This window comes from Colias philodice, chromosome 7 (assembly GCF_061535455.1).
Source record: "Colias philodice isolate Cphi_HAF_F1 chromosome 7, ilColPhil1 Martin Lab GWU primary, whole genome shotgun sequence".
Classification (NCBI taxonomy): Eukaryota; Metazoa; Arthropoda; class Insecta; order Lepidoptera; family Pieridae; genus Colias; species Colias philodice.
Genome location: NC_143092.1, coordinates 978072 through 992464, shown reverse-complemented (window position 1 = coordinate 992464; position 14393 = coordinate 978072).

The window sequence follows — 14393 nt, the reverse complement described above, 5'->3', positions numbered from 1 at the left end:
CTAGATATGTCCCCTGGTGGTTCAATTGACCCATATTTTTTTCCTATACCGGCTTGTAGTCTATATCTTTGTTATTTTTAAATTCCTTGAGAACTAAAAAAACATAAACAAGCAGACACATGGCGAAATCATTGAAAATATCCGTTAAAACAAAAACATTTTTTAACTTCTTGCGCGGATGCTTCGGACCGTAAATCCCTTCCTTTAGGGTAGATTTAAAAACACACCATTTTGAACCTTATTAACAAAACAATATAGTAAAATATGACACTTCGTAAAATAGGTGTCAAAATCATTATGAACTTTATGACTTAGTATTAAGGTTTAGGATCGTCGTTTAGTATTTATATTATACACAGAAATTTGACCTTTATAGGCTTTGTAATAAGGTAAATCCTTGAATGATGATGTATCTATGATTGCTTTTGTTTAAACGCAGATGCGTTCGGCAATTGGATCTGGTTGTAAATGTGGCTTCTGCTTTTTGATTTGATTGCGTTATTATTAGATATTGGCTTGTTCGTGTTGCATTTAATTCATTAATTGCAAGTTGCGAGTTGCGACCCTTGTTATAAGGTCCAATTTGGAAACCATATAGGTACTTTATGATCAGTACCAATGCATTAAGATAGAGATGTTACGACATGTTTTACGCGACGAATTAAATGTATTAATTAGTCTTTTAATTAGTTAATTAACTCACAATTACTCTAACTCACTTTCGCACACAATAATAAATCTAATATTGTGTCGCCACTCTAAATAATTTAATATTGTGTCTTTAAATAAAGCAAATAACAACAAGAGAAAGAAATTGAAACCATTTGTAATTTCCGCAAATGACAACTCAAATAAGTAATTCATCATAATATAAAACATTAGAATAATAAGCAATAAGAAGGTACTTATTCAAAAGATAAAATATAAAGTACAAAGATATAGTAAAACACACAAACATACATGCCTTCATTGACGATTTCAATTATTATTTCACACATAACAGCTTGCCCTTTCCCCACTTACTATAAAGTAAGGAAGTCATTACCTAACCGCAAATACTTCATACTTCATACGTAATAGAAACATAAAAAATATGAAAAATCTTTTGAACCACCTGCTACCCTTCCACGACTATGATTTTTCATCCGCATCCCTGTACTAAAATTCCATTGGCCTATAAATATATAAGGGTAGTTGTGCACTTGCGATTATGAAAAGACTGTGAAGAAAGTTTTATGTCAAAAAATATACATAGTACAGTCATAAACAGAGGCTCTTTGTCAAAACAAGAATATGATTAGAATGTAAGAATCACTATAACTATTATTTTATTAACAAAATCAAATCAGGGCCGATTTTTCAATGCTTGGATAAAACTTATCCGTCCAATAAAGTATTACACGATAATATTTTAATATGTCACGTAAACTGTCAAATACGGGGAATTAAAATACGTTTTTAAAATGGTAGTTTTATACATTATTCGAGGAATAAGTTTTATCCAAAGATTGAAAAATCAGCCCTTAGTCATAATAAACAATAGCAGTTCGCTGATACACACACATAAGTATAAACTCAAAAATGTTTGTTGCAAAACCTTGTATTTTTTCAATTTAAAATCTTGAATATATTATGTAATTGAATATTGATTCGCCGTAACTCATAGATATTATTTACCACTACTTCGATACTGTTTTTCCAGAAAAGAGGCAAGGATCTCTATAGCTGATCATTTAAATCATTTATGTCGAAAGTAGGAACCACGCCTAAATATTACGCCGCCGCTAAATGCTAATATCGAATTCTCACAACCACCCGAGAAATTCGTCTTTTGGAAATCAATGGGGACAATTTATAATTGTCAACTCGATACCTTCAAAGGAACTTCGCCATTTCTATTAAGGATTGAAATAATATTTTGACAATTTGTTTTAATGGCGAAGTGCGCCCATTTTGATCTTTGGACGTTACCTATTGTAATTAAGAAATGAGAATGGAAATTGTTTTTTTGGATGATGGCGGTTGTGGCTTGAAAATTATAAGTTAAAAACGGAGATTTCAAAGAAATGAGACGTTTTTTACGTAGCCCAAATCTAAGATATCCATGTAAATGGACATTTTACATGACTCACGTCATGAAACGAAAAAAAAATGTCGAAGTCTAAGAATGGAATTTTGCGAGCGTTTATTTTCAAGTAGATACTTACATAGCTTTATTTCGTAAATTAATTACATGATAATTGTAATAATTAAAAGTATCAAAATTGCAAATTCTTTTAAGCCGGAAATTGAGAAATGATTTTATATGCTTCTTGAAAGGCAAAGGATATTGTCCATTTTTGTCCATTACAAGACCTTTATTATTATTTAATTAAAAAAAATGTTACGTATTGCGTTTGTGAAATATTGTAGAAAACCTATTGGTAGATATTAATTATTACTGTTATTACTTAAGTTTCTACTAATAAATATCTATTTTTAAGCATCGTATACATTTTTTATTTCACGAATTTACCTAATAATCTTGTAATTTAGATCAAACGAGCGAATGCTCATTCTAACCCCACTATGTCAAATTCTTTTAGTGTAAACAGGCGTAGAGCATTCTTTCGTTGTTCTCAGTGCGTTCGAAAAGATTCTATGCAATGTTTTAATGCTGAACAACACTGAAAACAAGTTTTTGTTTACAATAAAAGATCACGAAAGAATGCTCTAGCCCTTCTCTAGCCCTAGCGTTTGATGTAAATAAATAAATAAATGTTTCAGGACAATTTTCACACACGGCACGATCTGATCCCATACTAAGCTTTCGCTTGTGTTATGGAAACCAGATGGCTAATAAACATACATATATAATTTTAAATAAATAATTATATAGATAATTAAAACCCAGACACAGAGCAAACATTTATGTGCATCACACAAATATTTGCCCAGGGTGGGAATCGAACCCACGTCCTCTGACTTGGAAGGCAGGATCACTACGAACTAAGCCAACCGGTCAGTCAAAAATGCACCGCTGATGTAGTATTTTACCCATTTTAATTGGTTTTTACCGATTTATGGATAACGTCTGTGTGTTAATCTTAGATGATAATAAGTTAACGATAATATTTGTACTTCTTTATGAGGAATGTATCGTCTAGTTTATAATTAGTTGGTAGCCTTGTTTATTAACGTGTTTGTCATGTGTCTGTTATTTTGAATACATTTATGAATAACTTTAGGTTAGAGTTGTATATAATGGTACAGAGATCTACTGAATAGATGTAAAATTTATTGTCAGGAAATAAATATGTTTCTTTGTTATGTAAAGTGTTAAGTAATTGTTTAGTTTATATACAAAAAAAGTTCATTTTTAAATAAATCACGTATACCTACAACGATGAAGAAATAAAATGCATCGATAGCTAGTTATCACACTGTTCTTTTAATGTTAATAAATGCCCGAATAAATTATGGTTTTATTACGAAATTGTATCTCTTCTTTTTAAAGCTTTTTTTTAAAGAACTCATTTTAATTCCTTCTTAGGAAAAGGATGTAGGTATCGGAGTGGCTTTACAAAAGATGCACTAAGTTTGATTAAATCATTTATTTAAATGCAATTATTTTATCCGAATAAAATTATTGGAAAAAACGTTTACGAATAAAGCATCAGCGCAAAATTGCAGTCTACAAATCCGTGATAAAAGGCTGGATTAGTATTGTATTTTTATATTGGATTTCGTTTTTAAATGAAAGCGTTTACGGATTTACAAAAGGATTTGATCATCGCGATTACTATCTTTTGATTTTAAAACATAATATTTAATTTATCACCTATATGTAGTGAATATACGATAAATTACTAGGTGTGAAGAGCTTTTTTCCCGAACCTATATTTTGGTCTAATATAAAAATATTATACAGTGTAAAATTCTTGATAGCACTTTCGGTATAGTTTGATTCATGTAATAGCGACACAGGTTATGAAATATTATAAAATTAAAATGGCAAATATTGGGCACCAAACATTACCAACCAATTTACTTGAAGCTTTTTACTTACCTATTCTACCACATAAAGTTAAAAAATATATTACACTATGGCAGTGCCGTACTAATTCAATTTCTAACTTAGTCAATTTTGTTGCGCCTTTTGTACCCTATGAAACATAATACCAAGTTCTCTATCTTTACTTAATATAAAATCTCTTCAAAACTCAAGAAGCTCTAAAAACAGTCTAGCCGCATGCTCCACTCGATTGACTCACGTATCCTTTTTCGTCAATACGTTACATATTAATACCGAGTCCTCATTCCAACAACTTAATCAACAATGTACAAAAAATGGCGGAATATTTGGAAACTATGTCGCATGCCGCGGTGTTTCGTACCAATTGCGTGTTCGTAAAAACACACGACACCACTTACGGAGAAAAGTAATTAAAATACAATATATTATAATACGAAAACCGCGGGTTCGTAGAAGCCTTCGGTTATAGTAATAGACCGAGAGCTGCTGCATAATTCGTTCAGGGATAATAAAACTTTTTAAAACGGCCAACGGCGCGGCGTCACATCATTTAAAAGCTTTATATTTATTAGCAAATTTTGTTCTTATAAGTATTTAAATCTTTTTGTATTTTTTTTTCTCACTTTTGTTATCGCCTCACTGTCTTACTTTGAGTGAGTTCACACGACACACACGCCTCCGATCATATTAAAAACATCACTAATCAGCATCATTTAATTAAGAAGAATAAAAATCTCACGGTTTTATTCCTTGCTTAACTGTTTAAAGTCCAATTAACTTTTAATTGTGATATTTTTGTATGTTTTATACAATTTCTAAATGTATATTTACAGTTAAGTCATAACCAGATGAAAATTTTGGCCATACTTAACATTTAAGTTTATTTATTTAGTACTAAATGTACTTAAAATAGTATGTCAGTTCCATACAGAAAACGAAATAATAAAAATGAGGCAAAGATAAAACTTTTTATGTAAACTAGAATAAATTCTTATGTGTTAATATATTATAAGAATTTATTCGTACACGTTGCGTACAAAACGTTTGAGTTTGAGTTTTAAGTACTTAAACTTTTATATACAATACAACGTATACAAAACGTATGCAAACTAACTTTCAAATCAATTTATACAATAAATTGTATATATGTAATTAACTTTATAAATACAATTTAATAAAGAATACAATTATTAACATGAACAAAATTGTATTTGATTAACGACTTAAACTTGATAAGATTATAATAAAGCTCTTAGTCCAAAAGCCCATTGAACACATCACAGTGAGCGAAGTGCGATCGCCGGCCGCGCACGCCTTCTCCGAACTGCGCGCGCGCACCCGTGACATGAATAAGTGTGTGTGTGATCTAGGATAGTGTGTGTGTCGGATATTTGTGTGTAGGTGAGTTTTGGACTTTTGGGGTATGTTTTGAAAAGGTTTTGAAGATGTAGAGCCAATATTATTTCACTGATTATAATTTTTAAGGATTTTTAATTCGAAATTGTGTTTCTTATTTGAATATTTTTGAAAATTACTAACGATATTCAATTAAAGTTGTTAGAAACAACTATTTTAGTATTTATTCTCTACTTCAATTAAACAATTCGTATCAATTATTCTTATGTCCTATTACTTTAAGTGTAATATTTGTTAAGAAGACATACAGCTTTCGCTCTATTTCCAGCCGCAAGCTATCTCCCTAGCAAACTTTTATAAATATCTGTGCAGTAGTTTTTGCGTTCCCAACAGCTTTACATCCGTCCTTAATCATTATCATACATAATAGCTATATCATAAGGATTCATTTGCATTACTTTTTGTTATTTTCTCACAAAAGCTTCAAGTTATTAAGCTTAATTACTTATAAGCTGTGTATGATTCATAACTTAAAATGAAAGAATGCATTAAGTTGCTTAAGTAATTTCCTGCCTTTCCTCCTAAAAACTTTCAACCATACTTACATTACTCATTGTTACTTCGTCTGTTTGTAACGTTAACATCTGTAACGCTGTACAAATTTGAATAAAATTTTACGTATAGATAGAGTAGAGTAGATGCTCTAGGAAAGGACATTTTATTTGCCAAATCCAATTTTACGAATTCAAATTGAACATACATAAAACATTATTTAATTATAATAACAAGCACGAACACAAAGGAAGCCGCGAGCAAAAACTAGTCTAAATTCAAAATATACATAAGATCGTACGTGATAACTCCACGTAAGCAACACCGCAGGCAAAACGTATAGAACTAATTTATATCCCTTATCAATCATTTTTGTCAGTCCCTCCTGTAAACCCTTATCTGTTCCAGCTGTTAAAACTTCCTTTACGTAACACTAGTAGCTTGCCCCGGATTCGCATGGACTTGAAAATCAGCGTCTCTCATTGGATGAATTCTAAAACGTATGCGGGAACCCTCTGAAAACAGACAAACAGACAATTTATTATATATTGCAAAACTTAATACGGGATCATAACATATAAAAAATCATAAAAATCTGTTCAGTAATTATTTCCATCTATTGGGTATTGTGACAAACTAACATACAGAATTACATATGTATAATAACTGTTTAATAATCTACACCTATCTACAAAAAAATGTTGTATTACTTCGTCATTGTATATAATTATTGACAAAATCGGTTATTTTACCGTCTTCATAACGCAGCAACTCTATATCTCTATCTAACGGTGCATTACCATCAAACGAGCGAATGCTCATTCTAACCCCACTATGTTAAATTCTCTTAGTGTAAACAGGCTATTTTTTTTTTGTATGGTGTCTCTCAATGTTAGCCAGAAGGGCTTCTACATTTTAACGCGGACGCGGGGGTGAACTGATGGTTCACCCTGGTAGCGACATGCACAAGGGCGTCCCCCCTTGGTTGGGACCACGAACCTCGGCTTGAGCTGTCGCTTGAGTGGAGGAGGCCAGAAGGGCCCTAATCGGACGGGCGCTCACCCGGGTGGGCGCGGGAACGCGGAACAAGGGACCTCGTCTTCGCCGGTGAAGACGGTGTACGCTTTCTGCTGTGGTGATAAACAGGCGTAGAGCGTTCGTTGTTCGTAGTGCGTTCGAAAACATTCTATGCAATGTTCTAATACTGAACTACACTGAATACGAGTTTTCGTTTGCACTACAAGATCACGAAAGCATGCTCTTGCGCTAGCTCTAGCTCTACGTTCGTTTGATGTAAATGCACCGTTACACCATACATTAGAGCGAGATAGGAAATAGATTGTCAAATTGAAAATGACAAACAAGGATACAAAATGCAAATAAATATATAAATAATTATAAAAAAAAAACTAGGTTAACCGGATAGTAGAGCCTCAATAATTTTTTTGTTATTATATTGATATCAAATCTACCGTTATTGGAATGGCCTCATTTTAAACTTCAAAAAGGAAGTTCTCAATTCGATTGTATGTTTTTTATTTAATTTGTTAGTTAGCAATCCTTTCGCCAATTACGAATTGGCGTCGATTATTATTTTGTTTGTAAGGTGCTGTTTGAGGAGATGTTCAATATAAAATTTATCAACATTTTTTCAAAAAATATATGTCTAAAGTTTTGGTGTTGAATATGTGTTTCTTCTGTTTTTTTTTTATTGAAATGTTATACCATACACTGTTTTTATTAAATAATAAGTACCTAATAACTTTATTTGAACTCTCCTCAAGGACGTAAGCGTCCTTCAAAAGCCCCGGAGGCACTTATATTATTTTCCTTGAAAATTAAGATAAACACTCGTCCATTAAGACTCACCAAATGAATGAACATGGAATGAACCAATTCCAGGAAAGCAGGAAATTATTATGTTTGTTTGTTTGCTCATAAAACGTTATAAAGGCCTAAAGAACGTTTACGAAGTTTGCTTGAAAGAATATTTATTTATCAACAATGTATCTCATTAAGAAAGTGATGATGATGTTTAATGAAAATTTAAGATAATAGACAAAACAAAGATACAGCGAAATAATTTTAAATTGTCATTCTATAAGTTGCCATTTCCACATGCCTGAATAAAACAGTATTATTTTGACATAATCAATTACATAAAATAACACTTATTGCTTCTTTTTAATATCGAATTTAACTTTTGATATCGACTTAAATTCCATTGATCCATAAGTATAAGCCTTCCAATATAACCTCAAAACCGTACAAAACAAATACAAAATCCTTACATCAACAATGAATGAATAAAAATAAAATCTACACAGCAAGTAGAACAAAATAGTGAATGTCCACGCCACTCTTCCGCGGAGGTTCATACATTTGCGCGTGCGCAGACTGCCGATGGAGCTGATTTAAATTCGTACTCATTGTGACACAGGCACGGCTCGGGGCCTCCGGAATTTGTGGCCTCTTAATGTTATACAGATAATAGAATCTATACTAATATAATCCACATGTCGGTATTGGAAAGTACAAAATATGACTTATAATAATAAGTATTTAAAAGAGTAGCAAGGTGTCAATATACCAATAATAAAGAGACAAACTAATAACGTTGAATGATTATAAAAATTATTTTATCAGAATGGTTGAGCAACATATAAAAATATATGCAACACTTTTACCTGCTAAATATAATACAAATTCACTAATCAATCTCTCGTTCTCGTTAAAAATTAAATACCTATATAATTATACTGAAATTTTGTTAATATTTTTCATGGATATTAATACGTAATTTAAGAATAACCTACGAGTATCAGTCTACTTTTATTTTATTAAGGCTCATTAGCAGCTGTACATCGATTGTTTTACTAAAAATACACAAAAAATATAGGACTTAACATTAATTAATACATTTAAACTTATATCTAAGTAGAGCGAGAATAAGCATCTGATTTTTCTTGCTTCCTTGCTTCTCTCCTCTTGAAACCATTATGAATATAAATATCTTCCAGTTTACATTATAAAACAAAAACAAATATATACTATAGGTACAAAAAAAAACAATTTTTACTGCGTGGCCTGGAATTAAAACATTAATGAATACACACACCAAATCCGGCCCCTTTTATAACGAATGTAAAAATCCGAACACATAGATAACTAGCTATATTTATAGTGTGCTTATCTGCTATTTTGGCTGCATACACTATTAGGATACAGGTTCAAGGATAAATATACAGGATAATGCTTACAATATTGGGATTAGAAACGGTTTAATATTGTTAAGTAATACAAGGGTTGAGTAAACAAAAGTCGATTAACAATCATAGACACAGTCATAGAGATAGAGATTTAGATTTTTTAATGTGTGGTTCTTTATCAATTTAAATTGAAAGCAGTACACTAGGCAGCACAAAGTAACGGTCACAATCAGTACATTGTTTCGGAGGAAAACATACTAATTATTACTGCGTTTTTACAAGTTAGTATTTTGATAAGCTCTGGCTCAAGATAATACATAACTTTAAGTCAAATTTCCATTAATTTCTTCATGAAATTTTATTTTCCTTATATAAAGATGTTATTATTACAAGATAATGATAATTCCAAAATAATACCATTTACACGAGGCTTATGTAAATGAGCAAAGTTAAGCTTGAAGAAGCCACGGTAGCTATTATTAATCTCTAGGGTCGTTACTCAATTATTGCTTCGTTTAAATTATCCTACATTGTAGTAATTGCGAAGCAATTTTCAGTAATAGCGATGAAGGAATCCATACTAATATTATAAATGCGAAAGTAACTCTGTCTGTCTGTCTGTTACTCTATCACGCCTGAACTACTGAACCAATTTGCATGAAAATTGGTATAGATATATTTTGATACCCGAGAAAGGACATAGGATAGGTTTTATCCCGGAAATCCTACGGGAACGGGTTTTTCTCTGAAAACGCGGGAGAAGCCGCGGGCGGAAAGCTAGTGTTGTTATAAATGAATAAATCAAGGAATAAGTGTTGAAAAAGTATGCGGTTTTTTTTAATTTTGTAATTTCCTCTATTGAATTTTGTCCACCAGATTTTCTATTTTGACATACAGGATCACTCTCACATTTAAAAGAAATGTAAATACAGCTTTCGTGCTAAATTTCAAAATGCTCAAACATTTAAAATAACTACTACTAACTACAATAAACTTTTAAAACAAAACTCTACTTATACGAGATAGGTAGGTATGTACTTATTATACGAGAGTAACAGTAATCTATACTAATATTATAAAGCTGAAGAGTTTGTTTGAACGCGCTAATCTCGGGAACTACTGGTATGGTCCGATTTAAAAAATTATTTCGGTGTTTGATAGCCCATTTATCGAGGAAGGCTATAGGCTATATAATTATCATCACGCTAAGACCAACAGGAGCTGAGCAATGTGAAACCGCGCGGAACAGCTATTGAAATAAAAGCTACAGCTACATCGTTTCCACTACAGAATTAAAAGCTCGCTTCCAGCTTTCAAACCATTTTTTTTTAATTTGTGATTGTTTAACCTAACCTTTTTTTGTCACTAATTTGTTTTATAATTCTTCTTTGACATGATTTTTGTACGTAGACATTGTAAACTAAATAGAAGCAAATAGTTGTAGATATTGGCTGCTTTTTACCGCAAGCACCTCCATTCCCACGGAAGCGGTACCGCCCCGGCTAACTAGTGCTCGAATACATTATAAAAGTGTTATAAATCCGTTGCTCGACACTCGACAAACTAAACAAGATGCTACAGGACCACATGAGAACCACGCACGGACTTTAAAAGCTCTCATTTTCAAAGAAACATGTGTTTAATTATATAAAAAAGGAATGTTGTTATTTACTACGATCCTGGTAAATAAAATGATTTTTCTTAAGTAAATGCAATTTTTTTTCAATTGATCCAGTATGATGATGTTGGTTTTTATTATATATACCTAGTTTTTTTACGTCCTCTTTTGTCGATATTAAGTTGAAAAAAAAAGTTTAAGTCTACTAATTTCAAGACAAAAATTTATTTTCATAGTCACTATAGACTGAAAGATCTAGAACTTTCATCATGACTTCCATTGAAGTTCAATCTCAATTATAGCTCCCACGCCACTTAATACTTATAATCTTAGCTTATAATAAAGAGCTAAAAACGATTTACCCCGTTATAGAGCGTGGGCAAACAAATATATTGAGAAAATATGAAAATAACAATGATAACTCTCCTAAGTAACTCTCCCATAAAGTTCACGAAACACAAGTTTATCTAGATACCAATAATAAAATTGGAGTGTCTGTTTGTAATATTAAAATAACCGCTTTTATTAAAATATGTAAGGATTTATATACGGAACATAAACCAAAATAGTAATTTTTCAATTTTTGTCTGTCTGTCTGTTCAGGCTAATTTCGGGAATTTTTTAAGGATTTTCACTGACACATAGCTGATGTAATAACGAGGAACTTGGCTTATTTTAAATCTGATATTTCATATGGATTAGGAAGATTAGGGTTAAAGGGAAAAACTCATTTACGCGGGTGAAACCGCGGGACGTAGTAGCTATTAGAAAATAATTGTAATCCATTCCTTCACAATAACAATAAAGAAGTGCATTCACACGACTTATAAACTATGACGTTACGTAAAACAAAAGCTCGTTCCACAAGGTCATGGGTTTGAGTACGATCGTATGTAAAAAACACTTCAATTATCTCATAGTGCCCATTAAACGGAGATTAAAATTTAACCGAACCAGACTTTAACTGCTAGCACGAACGGGTTAAGGACCGTTTACATTATCAGCCACGCATGTGAGGAAATTTTGGAAATGTTAGCTTGATAAATCGGGAATTAACTTATTCTGATAAATTAAGAATGTAATATAAATTGGGACTATAATTACAGACTAAAATCAGTAGCTTTATCAAATTTATAAGGTACTAGATTTCCGCCCGCGGCTTCGCCCGCGTTTTCAAAGGAAAACCCGCATAGTTCCCGTTCCCGTGGGATTTCCGGGATAAAACCTATCCTATGTGTTAATCCAAGTTACCCTATATATGTGTGCTAAATTTCATTGTAATCGGTTCAGTAGTTTTTACGTGAAAGAGTAACAAACATCCATACATCCATACATCCTTACTTACAAACTTTCGCCTTTATAATAGTATTAAGATTTTTCTGAAAGAACATTTTTTCGATGCATACACCTACACTAGTTTTTATAATATAAAAACATATATATACCTATACAAAAAGATAAAAAATGGTTTTATTCAAGGAAATAAAAAGCCTGTACACTAATTGTCAAATGTGTTTCCTATCTCGTGAGTTTTTGATGTCACCATAATACTTCCTAGTTCCTAACTTAAACAGAATGTGTTGACCATCTGTTAAGAGATGTGCAAACCTTTTTGTGACCACAACAGTGACCGTTAAATAATGGACCATTTATAACGTAACTTCGAACTTTGTAACGCTCAATCAGTAACAATTGTTATGTGGAACTAATTTCTGGAAAATCAATTTTAGACAATATTTTCTGTTAACCGACATTTCGAAAAATATATTTTTTATGTAATTTATAACTTTTACAATTTTATTGTTTTAAACCTTAAAGTAAGACGGATTGATAATAATAAGTAAAAAATCTACATGAGTATGATTATTGGCTATTGAAAATCCATCACTAATTGTGCTATTAAACAAATCAACGGATATTTAATATGCCTACTTTGTTTGATATTGGCATAGCAAAACAATAAAAAAAGGAAATGACTTCTGAAATTTAGTTCTACATTAAGAAGATCTTCTCAAAGACTCTCCACATTATGGATAAAGTAAAATACACATACAGTTTCGCTCAAAGTAAAAGAAATGGAAAGATTTAACGTTGGTAAGCTTATTGGCTTTATGCAAAGCCTCACGGAAACCACAAAGTTCATTTTCCTGACGTTTATTGCTATTTTTGGGGGCAAAATATGTACTTATTGAGATTTATATGAATTTAATTAAATTCTCAATCTTATTCCTTACGGTATCCTCAAATCTTTTCTTATTACATGAATATGAAATAACTTATATACTTAGTCTTGACTACGTATCCTACTTTCTCTTGCGAGCCTCTCAGGAATTAAATTCTATAGCATAATAGTTATTCCACGAATATTTAAACTGGATACTTTTTTTTTTTTTTTTTTTTTTTTTTATCTTTTTTTTGCTGCGATCTGTCTCCATCATAATTGGGACAATAAGCGGCATGTTGGACATATCATTATTGGCATGCACGGTATGTGACCTTTGTCACATCCTCATTATAACAGTGTGGTCACTGTGGGCGGACCAAATCTTGAGGTATTTTTCGTTTCAGTCGTCGTGCTTGATGGTCTTCACCCATAAGTGTCTGGGCGAGAATATTAGGGTGGTGCGCTAAGCGGTCTTTATATGACTTGGTGTAGCGTTGGATCTCTTGTTTCACAGTAGGGATTCTTAGGTCATTGTGAAGGAGCTCGTTGGGTATGTACCACGGAGAGCTTGTCATTATTCTTAGTATCTTGTTTTGAAATCTTTGAAGTATCTCAATATTGGAATTAGCCGCGGTTCCCCAAAGTTGGATCCCATATGTCCATATGGGTTTTAGGATAGCCTTATATACTAGTATTTTGTTCTCAAGGGACAGTTGGGACTTTCCACCGATGAGCCAGTGCAGTTTTCTAGCCTGTAGCCCAAGTTGTTTTCTTTTAGTGAAGATGTGTTTTTGCCAGGTTAATCTCTTGTCAAGGTGGATTCCGAGGTATTTCACATGGTCAGCTTGAGGAATTACAATGTCGTTTAATTTTACTGCGGGACATAAGCCTCTTCTCAAAGTGAACGTGACGTTTACAGATTTTGTTTCATTTGCCTTCATACGCCATTTCTTGAGCCATTGGGAGATTTCATTAAGTGCCTTTTGAAGTATCTCTGAGGCTATTACTGGGTCACTATGCGTTGCTAAGATAGCGGTATCGTCAGCAAATGTACCTGTGATGACTGTTGTGGGTGTCGGTATATCGGCAGTAAAGAGCAGGTATAGTACAGGTCCCAACACGCTGCCCTGAGGGACTCCCGCCTTTATAGGACACAGCTCGGACAACGCTTCTCCTTCCCGGACAATGAAGTGTCTTCTTTCCAAGAATGATTTTATAAGGTCATATAGGTAATTTGGTAGTGAGGATTTAGCTTTATAGAGTAGGCCTTCGTGCCATACACGGTCAAATGCCTGGGATATGTCCAAGAAAGCACCAGAGCAGTACGTTTTTGTTTCCAAGGACTCCATAATTTTTTTCGTGAGCCTATGTACCTGATCAACAGTGGCATGTTTGCTGCGGAACCCGAACTGGTGATCTGGTATTAATTTCTTTTCCGCGAGTATGGGTAGCAGGCGTGTCAGTAGGAGTGACTCATAT